We start from the raw sequence: 13,049 nt of genomic DNA on the forward strand, positions 1-13,049 counted from the left end.
ACTCTCCGGGCCTCCAGGGGGTCAGATGATCAGATAACTGGTCACTTGGGCGAAACTGGATGGCAAGGAAAGGACTCTTTCTTGTAGCTACCAGCTCCGGGAAGAGCGCCTGGCGTGAACAGAAAAGAATTCTAAGAGCAGAGGCCTCTAGTTCCAGGGACCAGCTAGTAGTACCAAGCATGTCAGGAGTTTGGACCCAGGCCTGCCTGAGCCCAAGGCCTGATCCTCTGACTTTCACTCTTCACTCTCTGGAAGGCAGGAGGCAGCGTCAGTGGCTCCCTCCCACACAGCGTCCTGCTGCCCTTCCTCATTTCACAAAGCCCGAAATCTGAAACCCTTTGTCCTTCTCACCGCAACAATGGGAGCCAAATTTGTTACTCTACCAAACTATGCAAAGAAGGTAGGGCTTAAAAGAAATCATCCCCCAAAAGGAATTTCCATCATCTCATATACAGCTGGCTCGAACCACAGCTTAGAAAGGCAGGTGGTTTCTCTTGGATCTATCTGCGAATAAACTGACCCTGGGAAACCATTTCCTAAAAGTGATTCTTCTGGTGCCCATCCCAGAGTGGGAAGTTTCGTTTGGTCGGGTGTTGGGTAGTTAGTGTAGGATGAGATGAATAATGTTACAGTTAAGGGGGACCGGGAGTGTGGACCCCACTGCCTTCCTCTGTCCTTGGGCTCGTCAGACCAGGTGGCAAGGACAAACTCCTTGGTTGCTGGCAGCACTTTTCAGGCTGAATGGACGGTAGAAGGGCTTTGGGTCAGCCCATTATTTCCCAGTCCTGACCTCCCTCTGCCCAACTCTGCCCAACCAACTCCCTCACTTTTGGGGGGAGTGTCCTTTTTTTTTCCTGTTGATTGAGCCAAGGGCGAGGCTCAGATCTTAGGGTGGGAAAGACTTTAAACAATTTGCATTTGAAAAGAGGAAGTAGAAAAAAAAAGAAAACAAAAACACTGAGAGGCCCAGCCAGCTGTTTCCTACAAAGCTTTGACAACTTCGCAGCTGTTTACTGTCCTTTTGCCCCAGTGGAAACCGGCTTGCACTCTCGCCGGGACTGCTGCTCTTCTGGTCTCCCTTGCCTCTCCTGACAGCTGTAAACTCACCACTTGTCATTTCTCTTACAAGGTAAGATTCTGGGATTATGCTATGTGAGCTCTGGGACCACTCGGTCTGTTTTCGACTCAGTTACAAGCAAAGCTGTACTTTTCTTACAAAAGCCAGAATAGATGAGGTCGTACAAATACCTCATTTCATCCTGGTAGTTGCCCAGTGAGGAGCACTGTATTATTATCCTCACGTCACAGGTGAAGAGAGTGACACATATGGCGCATGTCCAAGTCATCTGGCTGACCCCCAGGCCTGATTCCACACTGAGGCTTCCAAGAAACAGCTTCCTATCAGGTGTGTGCCTGTTAAAAACAGATTTCCAGGCAGCCAACTCAGAGACCCTGACTGGGCAAATGTGGAATGGAGTCCCAGTCTGTTTCCGAGAGATGGCCCTCTGGTGAAGGCAGGATTTAAACCTCCATGTGCTTCTCTACATCTTTATGTATCCTGCTTGGCGGAGCCCTTGCACATTTCTCAGCTCTGATTAATCGTTCCTTCCTCTGGGTTCTCAGAGCACTCTGTTCTCATTGCTAGTACAGCCGGAAACAAACACATTGTGTTAAAATTAGCTGATGTTGTGTCTGTCTCCCTGACTAGTTACTTGATTTCCAGAATCCTGTTTCTCTTTTGCTTCCTCTTCTTGGATTGCTTCTTCCATTGATCTTTCCATAGCTTGGTTCTCCTTTCTCAGAAGCACAGGTGGGCATCCACTTAAAAGTTCCCCCCTTGGAGAAACCTTTTCTGATGACCTTAAGAATCAGTTAAGAAGACCATAACTCATTCACTGTCACATTACCCAATTTCATCATCTAGCATGAAGCATAGAGCTTCCCGCAGCAGGTGCTCAGTTAGAACCTGATTATCCACAGGCAGATTAAGCACATTTTTAGGGCACTGGTAAAAGAGGTTGCAAACTTTTTTTTTTAAAGATGTGGACATATAGTTATATTTTTAGACTCTAGAAATCATGTGAAAATTAAATTGGAATCTTCCTGGCCTCCATTCCACTTACATTATGTCCTAGTATTATTTTTATATAGAATTATATACATGTATATACATATAAAGATTTTATTTATTTTAGAGAGAGAAGGGGAGAGTGCAAGTCGGGGGGAGGGGCAGAGAGAGAGAGAATCTCAAGCAGAAGCTGCACTGAGCACAGAGCCAGAGGCAGGGCTCAGTCTCACAACCCTGAGATCATGACGTAAGCTGAAATCAAACACTTGGTTGTTTAATTGACTGAACCGGCCATGTGCCCCGTATAGAACTATATGTTGAGAATGGACTTTATAACATTTGGGAGCCCTGAGTCTCTCAAGCTTTTAATCTCGCCTAGTATATGTCTGTTAACATCTTTGTGCTCTAAAAACATTTTGAAAATAAATTGGGCAGGTGGTATTACCTAGTCCTATCTTGAAGTGGTTTAAAAACAAACAAAAAACAGCACAAATAAAGAGGAGATAGCATCAGATTTCACAGGTTAAGGGCTGAGTCCTACAAGACTCCCCCCCGCCATCCCCACTTTCGTGCCAATCTCAAATCCAGTTTTGTCACCTGTGCTGACCTACCAGCTACAGACTGAAGGGTCCAAAGACCCCTCCTTGGACTTAATGAATTAGCTAGAGCAACTCACAGAACTCAGAGGAACATTTTACTTACCAGATTGGCAGCTTATTATAAAAGGATATAGTTCAGGAGCAGACAGACGGAAGAGATGCATAGGGCAACGTATGGGGAAAGGAAGGGAGCCTCTAAATCCAAGAGCACCCTCTCCCCAAATCTCTACCGTGTTCGCCAACCCAGAAGCTCTCTCCCACCCCCATCCTGTAGGGATTTGTGGAGGCTTCCTCACATAGACAGGATTGACTCAATCATTGGTCATTAATGACTGGACTCAATCTCCAGCCCCTCTCCCCTCCTCGGAGGTCCTGGTGTAAGTCTGAAAATTCCAATCCTCTAATCACACAGTTGGTTCCCCTGGCAACCGGCCCCCTCCTTAGGTTCAGTCCTCAAGTTATCTCATTAATATAACAAAAGAACCTTTGTCACTCTCAACACTTAGGAAATTCCAAGGATTTTCAGGAGCTCTGTTCCAGAAATGGGGCTCAGCCCTGATAGATACAAGTATTCCCACTTTTCAAAAGTTTGAGTTAGGGCACTTCACTTTCATGAAGGAGTTGTGTACTTCCATACCTGTTTTCGCTAACTGAACACAACCTAAAGAGGATTTTCACTTAGTGGCAAGAGGGTTCGGTGTTGTGCATGGAGCCCTTACAGAGGCAGCACAAACAAAGCAGTGAGAGGGGCGCCCACTCTCAGCATCTCAGCCTCAGGCTGCCATAGCTTTGTGTCTGTTGGCATCTGTGCTTTGTGTCTCTTTATTTTGTGCACCTGCTAGCAAGATGTGTCCTAAAGTATTGGAAAAGTCTAAGAGAGGTTATTTTGGGGGTTTGGGAATGGTCAAAAAATATTTTCACATAAATTTCAGTTTACAAAGACTTTCAGAGGAATGCTGCACTTTCAGATAGTGGGGGAAACCTGTGTCTCTTATTATAAATTACAATATTATACCGGTCAAGGGGGGCCCAAATGCCAGAGCATCGACAAATAGTAGAAAATAAGAAAATATGAGTTATTCAACCTTATTTTTTTTTAAGGATTTTATTTTTCAGAGAGAGAGAGAGCACAAGCAGGGGGAGGAATAGGCAGAGGGAGAAGCAGGCTCCCCGCTGAGCAAGAAGCCCATCTGGGCTTGATCCCAGAACCCTGGGATCAGGATATGAGCCAAAGGCAGACGCTTAACTCACTGAGCCACCCAGGCACCCCTGGGCTATGTACTGTAGACCTGTAAACACCATAAAAGTGATTGAAACGTAGCAGCAGACTTGTGGAAACCATCGCCTTCTAAGGGTCTGCGAGAAGTGGAAACACTTGGTCTTTTCACACGTTGTAATTAAAGGTTGCCTGGACTGACATCGTTCCCTAGACTCGGACATGACAGACCAGATTTTCTTGCTCTGTCCAGTTTTTAAAGAAAGGATTATTACAAATGCGTTGTCCTTTATCAATAGTCTCAACAAACTTTGGCAAAGATGTGCCTCCGAAAGAAACAACTGTTTTTCCCCACCTGTAAATGCCGACAGGGGTCCTGTAAAATCTATAAAGAGGAGCAGCGTGAGAAGAGAAAAGCATGTCACCGTTATCTCCGAGGAGCTGTCCCTTTCCAGAACCTAAACTGGGCCAACAAACTGTTTCAACTCATTCTGATTCAAAATGAGGATCAGATGGAGGGGGTAGAAGAGGAAATGAAGTGAGACGCCTAAGAAGATTGTAAGGGGATTGGGGGTAAATGGTCCAAGAAGGACATTTAGCAGAAATCAGGGACAGTTCTCTCTTCCACACAAGGGAAGAACAGTTATTAAATCATGTTTTCCGGCAGCCTCCATAATTTGTTGTTGCTGTTAACATAGTTCCCTATCTCTTGGTTTAATTTTTGCAATAACAGAAGAATCTGTTTGTGAATATATAGTGTTCAGTGCAGCGCTGACAACATTTTGAAATCATAAAATTGTAGATAATTTAGAAATCAGGAAATCAGAAATTTATGCTGAGGCAGAAATTAATTCTGGGAGAGACTTAGTTAATGCAGGCAACCTATTTCATTTCTAGACACCCTATAGTGTTAACTATAATTGGCTGGAAGGTACATATAGCACTTTAATGATATGACTTGATCCAAGAGATAAAATTGAGAATAAACAGATAATAGAAATGAACCCAAAATGTGTCTAACAGAATCTCCTACCAGAAAATCAGGTCAGTAATCTGCACTCAAAATTCATTCTCAAAGTCAGCATTTTGATTAGACCAACAGAGAGTCTGTGGTTATTTTCTGCCGACAGCCTGCATTGTCAAGGGGTCTGTGCTGCTAGTTTTATTTATTTATTTTTTTAATTTTATTATTTAACACAGAGAGAGGGATCACAAGTAGGCAGAGAGGCAGAGAGGGAGAAGCAGGCTCCCCAATGAGCAGGCAGCCCAATATGGGGCTCAATCCCAGGACCCTGAGATCATGACCTGAGCTGAAGGCAGAGGCTTAACCCACTGAGCCACCCAGGTGCCCCTGTGCTGCTAGTTTTATAAGCAGGGTGCTTCCTGGGCTGAAGAAGGAAAAATGTGTGCTTTTTCTAACACTGAGTATATTTGACTATATTACATATTAGTATAATAAATGACAAACTACATGATGATTCCAGGGTCAGATAATTTAGTAGTTCTTCCAGCCCATCAAGGATCCAGACCCTTTCTGTATTCTCCCTCTACCTTCCTCAGATGTTAGCTTTGTCCTCACATGTGTCCGTCCTCTCCCACTTCAAGATGGAGGCCATATTTCCAGGCATCACATCTTCATACAAAGATGTCTCACAGTTGGAACAGAGAATGAGAGCACTCGCTTTCCTCATGTATCTTTTGAAGAGATGAAGCCTTTACCAAAGGCCTTCCTCTCCTCTCACTGGCAAGAACTGGGTTGCAAATTCCCATTCCTGACCTAAATAACAACAAAGGCAGTGATTAACCACGCTTGGCTCAGACCAATTTCTGGTTTACACCCCTAGAGCTGGGGAGAAGCCCAGCCTCCCCTAAAGTTTATGGCCCACTGATTCCTGAAAATACTTGGGTTTCTATTGACAAGGGTACAGAAGAAAATGGATGTACTACAGACCACCCTATAAAGAAGACAGTATAGGGGCGCCTGGGTGGTGTAGGCAGTTAAACGTCTGACTCTTGATCTCAGCTAAGATCATGATCTCAGTGCCATGAGATTGAGCCCAGGGCTGGGCTCCATGCTCAATAGATAGTCTGCTTAAAATGCTCTGTCCCAATCTCCCTCTGCCCCTCCCCCTGCTCTCTCTCTCTCAAATAAATAAATAAAAATTTTAAAAAGAAAACAAAACAAGACAGTGTATTTTGACAGCCAGTGGTGCACAGAGAAAAGATTATATCACCTTCAGGGGGAAAAAAGGAACTTATTATTCACAAGTTTTTTTCCAGTATGGAGATGAATGTTTTTGCCATTTCCACTTGGGCTTGGATACTTTCTTCTGGATAGAAGTAAAGTAAGTCTAACTTCTTTTGCTGTGCAGGCTGCCCAAGCATAATATACAGTCCTCATGTGACTCCAGCTCACACCCCCAGCTCCTCGGCCATCCTTCATGGTTTCCAATCCTTCACTGTGTCTTCTCACTGCGTGTCCCTCATTTCTCCCCAGCTAACTACAAGAAACTGAACTTTTAAGATCCGACTCTGGAAAACCTTTCCAAGTTCTCCGTGACCATTACATACTCCATGCGCTCTAGTCACTGTCCTCTCGGTCTCCCCCCTCAACATCAATATTTATGGAACTTGACAGGCTGGCCAGTGTGCCCGCAGCCTTATCCAGAATCTCACTGAATCTTCATAAGAGCCCCATGGGACAGTCCTAATTCTGCCTCAATTTCAGAAGGGACAAAATTGAGGCATGGAGAAATTAACTAAGTTGCTTAGATCACACAGTGTCTAAATGGTGAGGCCAGGGTTCAAAATCAGATGAAGAGTTCAGGGTCCTGGCTCATAAGCACTGCGCTCCACAGCCTCCTACAGTCTCTTCTATATCCGCAGACTGCTTCTTGCCTGTGCCTGGCATATCGTGAACACAGATATTTGCTGAGTGAATGAATGATCCATAGTCATCTTCTTCTACATAACGCCATTTATTAATTTCTTCCTGAGACTGTAACGCCTCATATTGAAAACACTACTGCAAGTGTTTTTTGACCAGAAAAAATAAATGACATATGGGGGAAGTCAAAAATACCACCCCCCCCAGAAAAGATGTATATATACAAAAGCCCTGAAATTATGAATATGCCACATTGAATAGCAAGAGAAACTTTACAGACATGATTAAATTAAAGATTTTGAGATGGGGAGACTATCCAGGCAGACCCAAGGCCCCAAGTTCCCTAAAAGAGGAAGACATGGGGGGTCAGAGGCAGAAAGGGCATGTGTTGAGAGAAGCAGGCATTGCAGCTGGAGAAATCTGAAGAGCTACCCTGTAGGCCTTGAAAATGGGGGAAGGGACATCCATAAGCCAGTGAACACAGGTGGCCTCCAGAATCTGGAAAAGGCAAGAAAACGGACCTCCCCTCCAGCCTCCAGAAGGAACCCAGCCTTGCTGACAAATTGGTTTCAGATTTCTGGCCTCCAGAACAGTAGGAAAATGAATTTGTATTTTGTCAAGCCAATAAAGTATACTTTTCCGTAACGAACTTTAGCAGTGGGGGGCATGGGCAAAAAAAATTGAGCACAGATACTTTTCTTGATGTGGTTATTTTGTTTCTACTGATAACTCAGCCTATAGGTGTAGTCCTTTTGATAGTAGGCACATTGGACTTTCAGACTGCAAGTAGATGAAAACATAGTTTCTCTCCATTTTCATGTTCTTCTTTAACGCATCTGGATGCCTGTCCTCTCATGTCACCAGCTCCTCTGGATTGTCACCACCCTCCTAGTGCCTGCTGCGGCTGCTGCTCTGTTAGAGGTTTGTCTCCCAAGAGGCTCATTCCCAGGAAATGACACAGTCCCCCCGTCCGTAGGGCTGCCTTCTAATCACAAAGTCTAACATTAGCTTATCTGGACATATATTTTTTTTAAATTCTAAATTTCTAAAACCTCTATGGGAGAGGAAAAGAAGAGTTATTTCCAATCAAATCATAAAGTATCCCAACTTCAGAGTATTTCAAATCTGGAAAATGAGTGATAGAAGGAAGTTTCTAACTTCAAGATAATCATTGCATTTAGGATATGAAATATTTATTATTTTACTTAGTTTTGCCTACCTACTTAAATTTGCATTTTATAAATCACATATGCCATGTTCTTCCTCCTGTGAAACAGAGCTATTATCTGCCTCACAGTCCTTTAATAATGAGTTTTACTTGGGAAGTTGGTATATTTAATTCCCTAAATCATGCTTCTTAAGGGGAGTGGTCCCTGGATTGGCAGCATCAGTGACTTCTGGGAGCCTGTTAGAAATCAAAGTTCTTGAGCCACATGCTAGTTCTACGGAATCAGAAACCCTGGGACAGTGCCCTGTAATGTGCATTAGGGCTTGGAGCTATATCAGGGTAATCAGGGTCAGAGTGTCAGACATCTAAAGACCTTTTCAGAAAAGTCACATCTCAGTGGCTAAGAATCCTTGGGTAGAAATTTTCTTCTGGCAAATTCTGAGTATATGTTTATTCCATTTTAAGCTAAGGTAACCTAAGAAAGGAAAATCCCTAAGGGGAAAAAAAAATAAGCGAGGAAGATTATTTTCTGCGTAGAGGAAATCACAAATGTCACCTTTCAAGATGGTCCCATTAGTCGTCTCTAGTTTCCACCGCTAACAGTTACAATACCATAAGAAATAGTATTTGTTCACAAGTCTGCTAGTCTGCAAGCATCATTACAGCAGGCAATCTGTCATCTCCCCCACTGTTTTCTTTGGACCTCACCAGTGCAGGACACAAACATAATCTCAGTAAACACCTATAGTCTGAATGCCTATCTCCCTCGTATCACTTCTCAAGGCCAGAACTCCTATATCTAGAATTCTGCATGTCGGAACCCTCTAAGGCTACTGTGTTGGGCATTTGGTGGGTTCTCAATAAACTCTAAATGAATGAGTCAACCTTAAAGTACAATGTACTGATCAAATTCCAATTCCACTACCAACATGATCATAACTTTTTTTTTTTTTTAAAGATTTTATTTATTTATTTGACAGACAGAGATCACAAGGAGGCAGAGAGCCCGATGCGGGGCTCGATCCCAGGACTCTGGGATCATGACCCGAGCTGAAGGCAGAGGCTTTAACCCACTGAGCCACCCAGGCACACCTGATCATAACATTTTGCTGGAAATAAGTAGACACGGGTCGGTGATAAAGGAATTTCTGTTGTACTATGATATTGTAAAATATTTGACATTAGAGCATTTAGATTGTGCAAGCTATTTCTGCAGAGATGAAGTAAAGCCAGCTAGCAAAAAAAATGCAAAGTTATTTCAAATTAACCTGAATTTTGATCAGGATTCATTTTATGTCTGAACTAAAACACAGTTTATAATGATGACAAATCATATTAATTACTTACACAATAAAATATTAAGTAAGGCTGATAACTGTATGCTTTCAAAAGCAATATGGTGGTGATTTTATAATAAATCTGTCACCTGCAAGTTTGCCATGTAATTTTTTTCCAGGCATATTTCTCATGTCCAAGCTTTTATATTCATGGCTGATTTCATGAAAGGATCCCAGCCCTTGGTTTTCTAACTGGATATGCAGAGAATCAAATATGCAGCAATTTTGTTTCTTGTTGTAACTGGCTTAGGGAGATGGAGAAAAAGTAAATTCGAATACTGAAGGAAAGAGTCTTTCCCCCACAAAAACAAGCTCATTAAAATTTGTTTAACCATTAACCAAAGTTAAACACTTGTTGTCCTAAAAATGCTAATAGGTATTGTGTGTGGCTTTAGGTGGGGTTATAATTCTTCTCACTTGTTTAGGAATCCTTTGTTCTCTAAATTCAGACTACTATCTCCCAAAAGAACACAGTTTGGGAAAGGCCACTAAATTCCAAAAGCAAGTATTTAATCCATCGTGAAATAGTATTTGTAAAGAGAGGAACTAGGAAGGCCCACCGAAGGCTGCATCAGACTCTGTACTTGTTAGGCCACTCCTGGATGGGTCTTTATTTTTAAGGACAGAAGAGCATAGTTTCAACTAAGGAAAAATAGAAATGTTAATGTAATATTAAAGTTTAGTTTGAAAATTAAAAAAAAAAAAGACATAAATGGATCACTACTTTATCAACATCCAGAAACTTGGGAATTATGTTATATCTGTTCTCCCTCTCTCTCTCTCTTTTTTCCCCCCATCTATGTCAGAGTTAATTGAGAGATTTCTAAGCAAAAGCATTAGATCCCTTTCCCTCTGCCAAGGGAAGGTATGTACCTGGGCTCTGGACTCACTCAGACCTAGGTATGAATTTGGTTTTATCTCTGTTTTTGTTTCCTTCATACTGTTTCAGTAATATTGAACTCCTGAGTTTGTTACAATGAATTGGGATAATGAACACAAAGCCCCTCCTTAGAGCTCCACAGATGTTACTGTTTCACCAGCCCTCTCACATCTGCCTAGGCCTTCATTCATTTGGGGGCTGCCACACTCTGCCTTGTGTTGTTAGAGAACCTTTAGTAAGACTTTGTCTTAAACCTCTTACATCCTCTCACAGACCGCCCCCCCATGGAATCCCCTGAAACCTCTTACATCCCCCCCCCCCCCCCCCCCCCCCCCCCCCCCCCCCCCCCCCCCCCCCACACCCCCCCCACCCCCCCCGCCCCCCCCCCCCCCCCCCCCCGCTACGGCCGACCCAATTCCTGCTATAAATATCCCTCCTCCACCCCAAGAAGACAGCCAAGCTTTGGGGTTCTGTTGGCTCAATGACTTTTCTGTTACAGGTTTAGAAATTAACAGATCTTAGAAGACATCTCAGCTTGGGCTGTTGTTGCTTTTCAGAAGACTGACAGAGAGGGTGGAGTCCAATGTGTCTTTCATTCTAGTGGGATTAAGGGTCAGGGAGGCAGGCTCCTTCCTGCCTCCGGGGGGAAGCAGAGAGGCAGTGAGAAAAAGAGGGAAGCATTTCAACTGAAATCAAGATGAAGAGCTCAACAAGAGACATATGAAGATTCTTGCAGGACTAAGCTCCAGGAACGCAAAAATATTTGCCTGTTTTCCCCACTGGCAAACTATTCCTAGCACCTACAGCAGGTGCTAGGCAGATAACAAGCAAGTTATTTATTTAATGACTGAATGTGGACTGTGTTAAGGACATAAGGATGAAGTTCAGGTAAGATGGAGAAAAAGGAGGAGATCAAGAGGGTGCCTGGGTGGCTCAGTCATTAGGTGGCTGCCTTCGGCTCAGGTTATGATCTTGGGGTCCTGGGATCGAGCCCCACATCAGGCTTCCTGCTCTGTGGGGAGCTGGCTTCTCCCTCTCTGACTCCCCCTGCTTGTGCTCCCTCTCTCTGTGTGTCTCTCTCTGTCAAATAAATAAATAAAATCTAAAAAAAAAAAAAAAAGATCAAGGATAACTCTAAGGTTTTAAAAGTGGTAAGGCAGAGGAAAAGCATTATCAGTAATAAAAAAGAATAAGTGAAAAGAAAAAGCTGGTCAGAGTAGAAGACTAAAAATGTGGCTTTGGATTTGTTGACCTTGCTTTTTGTGAAATACTCTGCATGCAGCAGGTGCTGACAAATACACATTGAACTGAATGCTTAGCAAGCAGCGGGAGATGCAAGACCCAGAATTAAAGTAGTCAGAGCTAGCAGTAGAGGACTCCTAAGTCCCTTCCCGGAAATGATGAGTGAACCCTTGAGAGATCCAGATCCAGAATAAGTGTGTTCCCCTGAACGGCATGGCATGTGCACATTTTCTGAAGTCATGTATAAATGAATTTACGAATTGCCTCTGTTAAATAAAATTTAGGGACAACTTCCAAATATTTAGTATTGGAATTTTATGGTTTTCCAGCCTATGGATTAACATTTTGTCTGAGAGATTCTCAATGGCGGGACTCTTAACTCTAAAGGCCCTAGGAAGATTCAATGGTTTTCAGCTTTTTAATCTATAGCTGGTAAAACTTTTATCAACTATACAAAATTTGGTGGATCCAAATCTACAAACTAGTTGACTTGGTTAAAATGGCATGAATTTATCATGTGATAAGCACAGAGACTTACAGTTAAGTCCTGCCTACTCCCATCTCTCTCTTTAAGCAAAAACAAAATTGGGTGCTTCCCTTCAGTCCCTTAGGTAGATTCAGAAACCCTTGATTTTATACTAAATGATGATAAAGATTAAAGTTATTTATATTTACCATGTTTGAAGCACTTCGGATAGCTCCTGGGTTAGTGTCTCGCCATGTGGCTAATATGCTGACAATAATTAACAGTCCTGTGCAGGATTTGGAAAACTGCTACCAATATGGCCCCCAAGTGCAGAAAAATAAATTTGGAAGCTTACCAGGAGATACAGTTAAGTCATATTGTAAAAATTGTAAGACAAAAATTGATGACTAGTTTGACCCCTAGGAAACAATTGTCAGTTTGAATCCTTCATTTTACCTTTACTTCAGATGTTCCTGGTGGTTCCTATATCTAGAACTCTTTATTACTGATACTGATTCTCTTGTATTCATAATGGCCTATAGTAGAATAAGCTGTTTGGGGTGGGGAATCAAAATGAGTACTGAAGAGTACAGGACTTGCGGGCTCCTGGGAAGCTGCCGAACATGCTTTCCTTGTGATAACCCTGATGCCATTACAGTTAATGTTTCTGCTACTATAATTACCCTAAAAATGGGATCTATCCCCCAAAGCGATTTCAGGTGTGAAAGAGAGTATACTCAGGCACAAGAAATGATGACTAGGGTCTTGAAGAAAGGTTTCAGTAATCTATAGTCTATGTATCCATGGAGAAGATATTCTGGTTTGGAGAACTGGTGCAATGGGAACTAGAAATGACCACCATACCATGTCAGTTGACATCTTGAGACCCATACACAAAAATCTAATGAAGGTTTCACAGGATTCTCATTCAGTTAACCAAAGTTGTAAGTTTTTATGAAATCTCATACTCTAGCATAATGGTCATTAATTTTCGCATATCCTTCATCTTTTGAATAGAAAGGCACAATGTCACAGATGTGAAAAGAGAGCCTTGGAGTTCAACCTGGGTCCAAATTCTAGGTTAGAGATGTAAAAGTTCTGGCCCTTGGACAAATTATGTAGTTTTGCTGAGTCTTCATCATCTCAGCTTACAGGGATGCTGTGTGTAGTAAACAATATAATTTCT

The 13,049-nt window shown here is 42.7% G+C and overlaps 1 protein-coding gene across 1 annotated transcript in view; it reads left to right on the plus strand.

Annotated features, from left to right (window-relative positions):
• Positions 1 to 1,021: 1,021 nt before the first annotated feature.
• The window catches only part of ST3GAL6 (ST3 beta-galactoside alpha-2,3-sialyltransferase 6), a 79,501-nt gene continuing 67,473 nt past the window's right edge, over positions 1,022 to 13,049 (plus strand). Inside the window, exon 1 of the mRNA XM_032852018.1 lies at positions 1,022 to 1,129. The gene's annotated coding sequence lies outside the window, so the exon portion shown is untranslated. The remainder of the gene's footprint in view (positions 1,130 to 13,049) is intronic.

The sequence above is a fragment of the Lontra canadensis genome, unplaced genomic scaffold, assembly GCF_010015895.1.
Source record: "Lontra canadensis isolate GAN:19392208 unplaced genomic scaffold, GSC_riverotter_1.0 scaffold6, whole genome shotgun sequence".
Lineage (NCBI taxonomy): Eukaryota > Metazoa > Chordata > Mammalia > Carnivora > Mustelidae > Lontra > Lontra canadensis.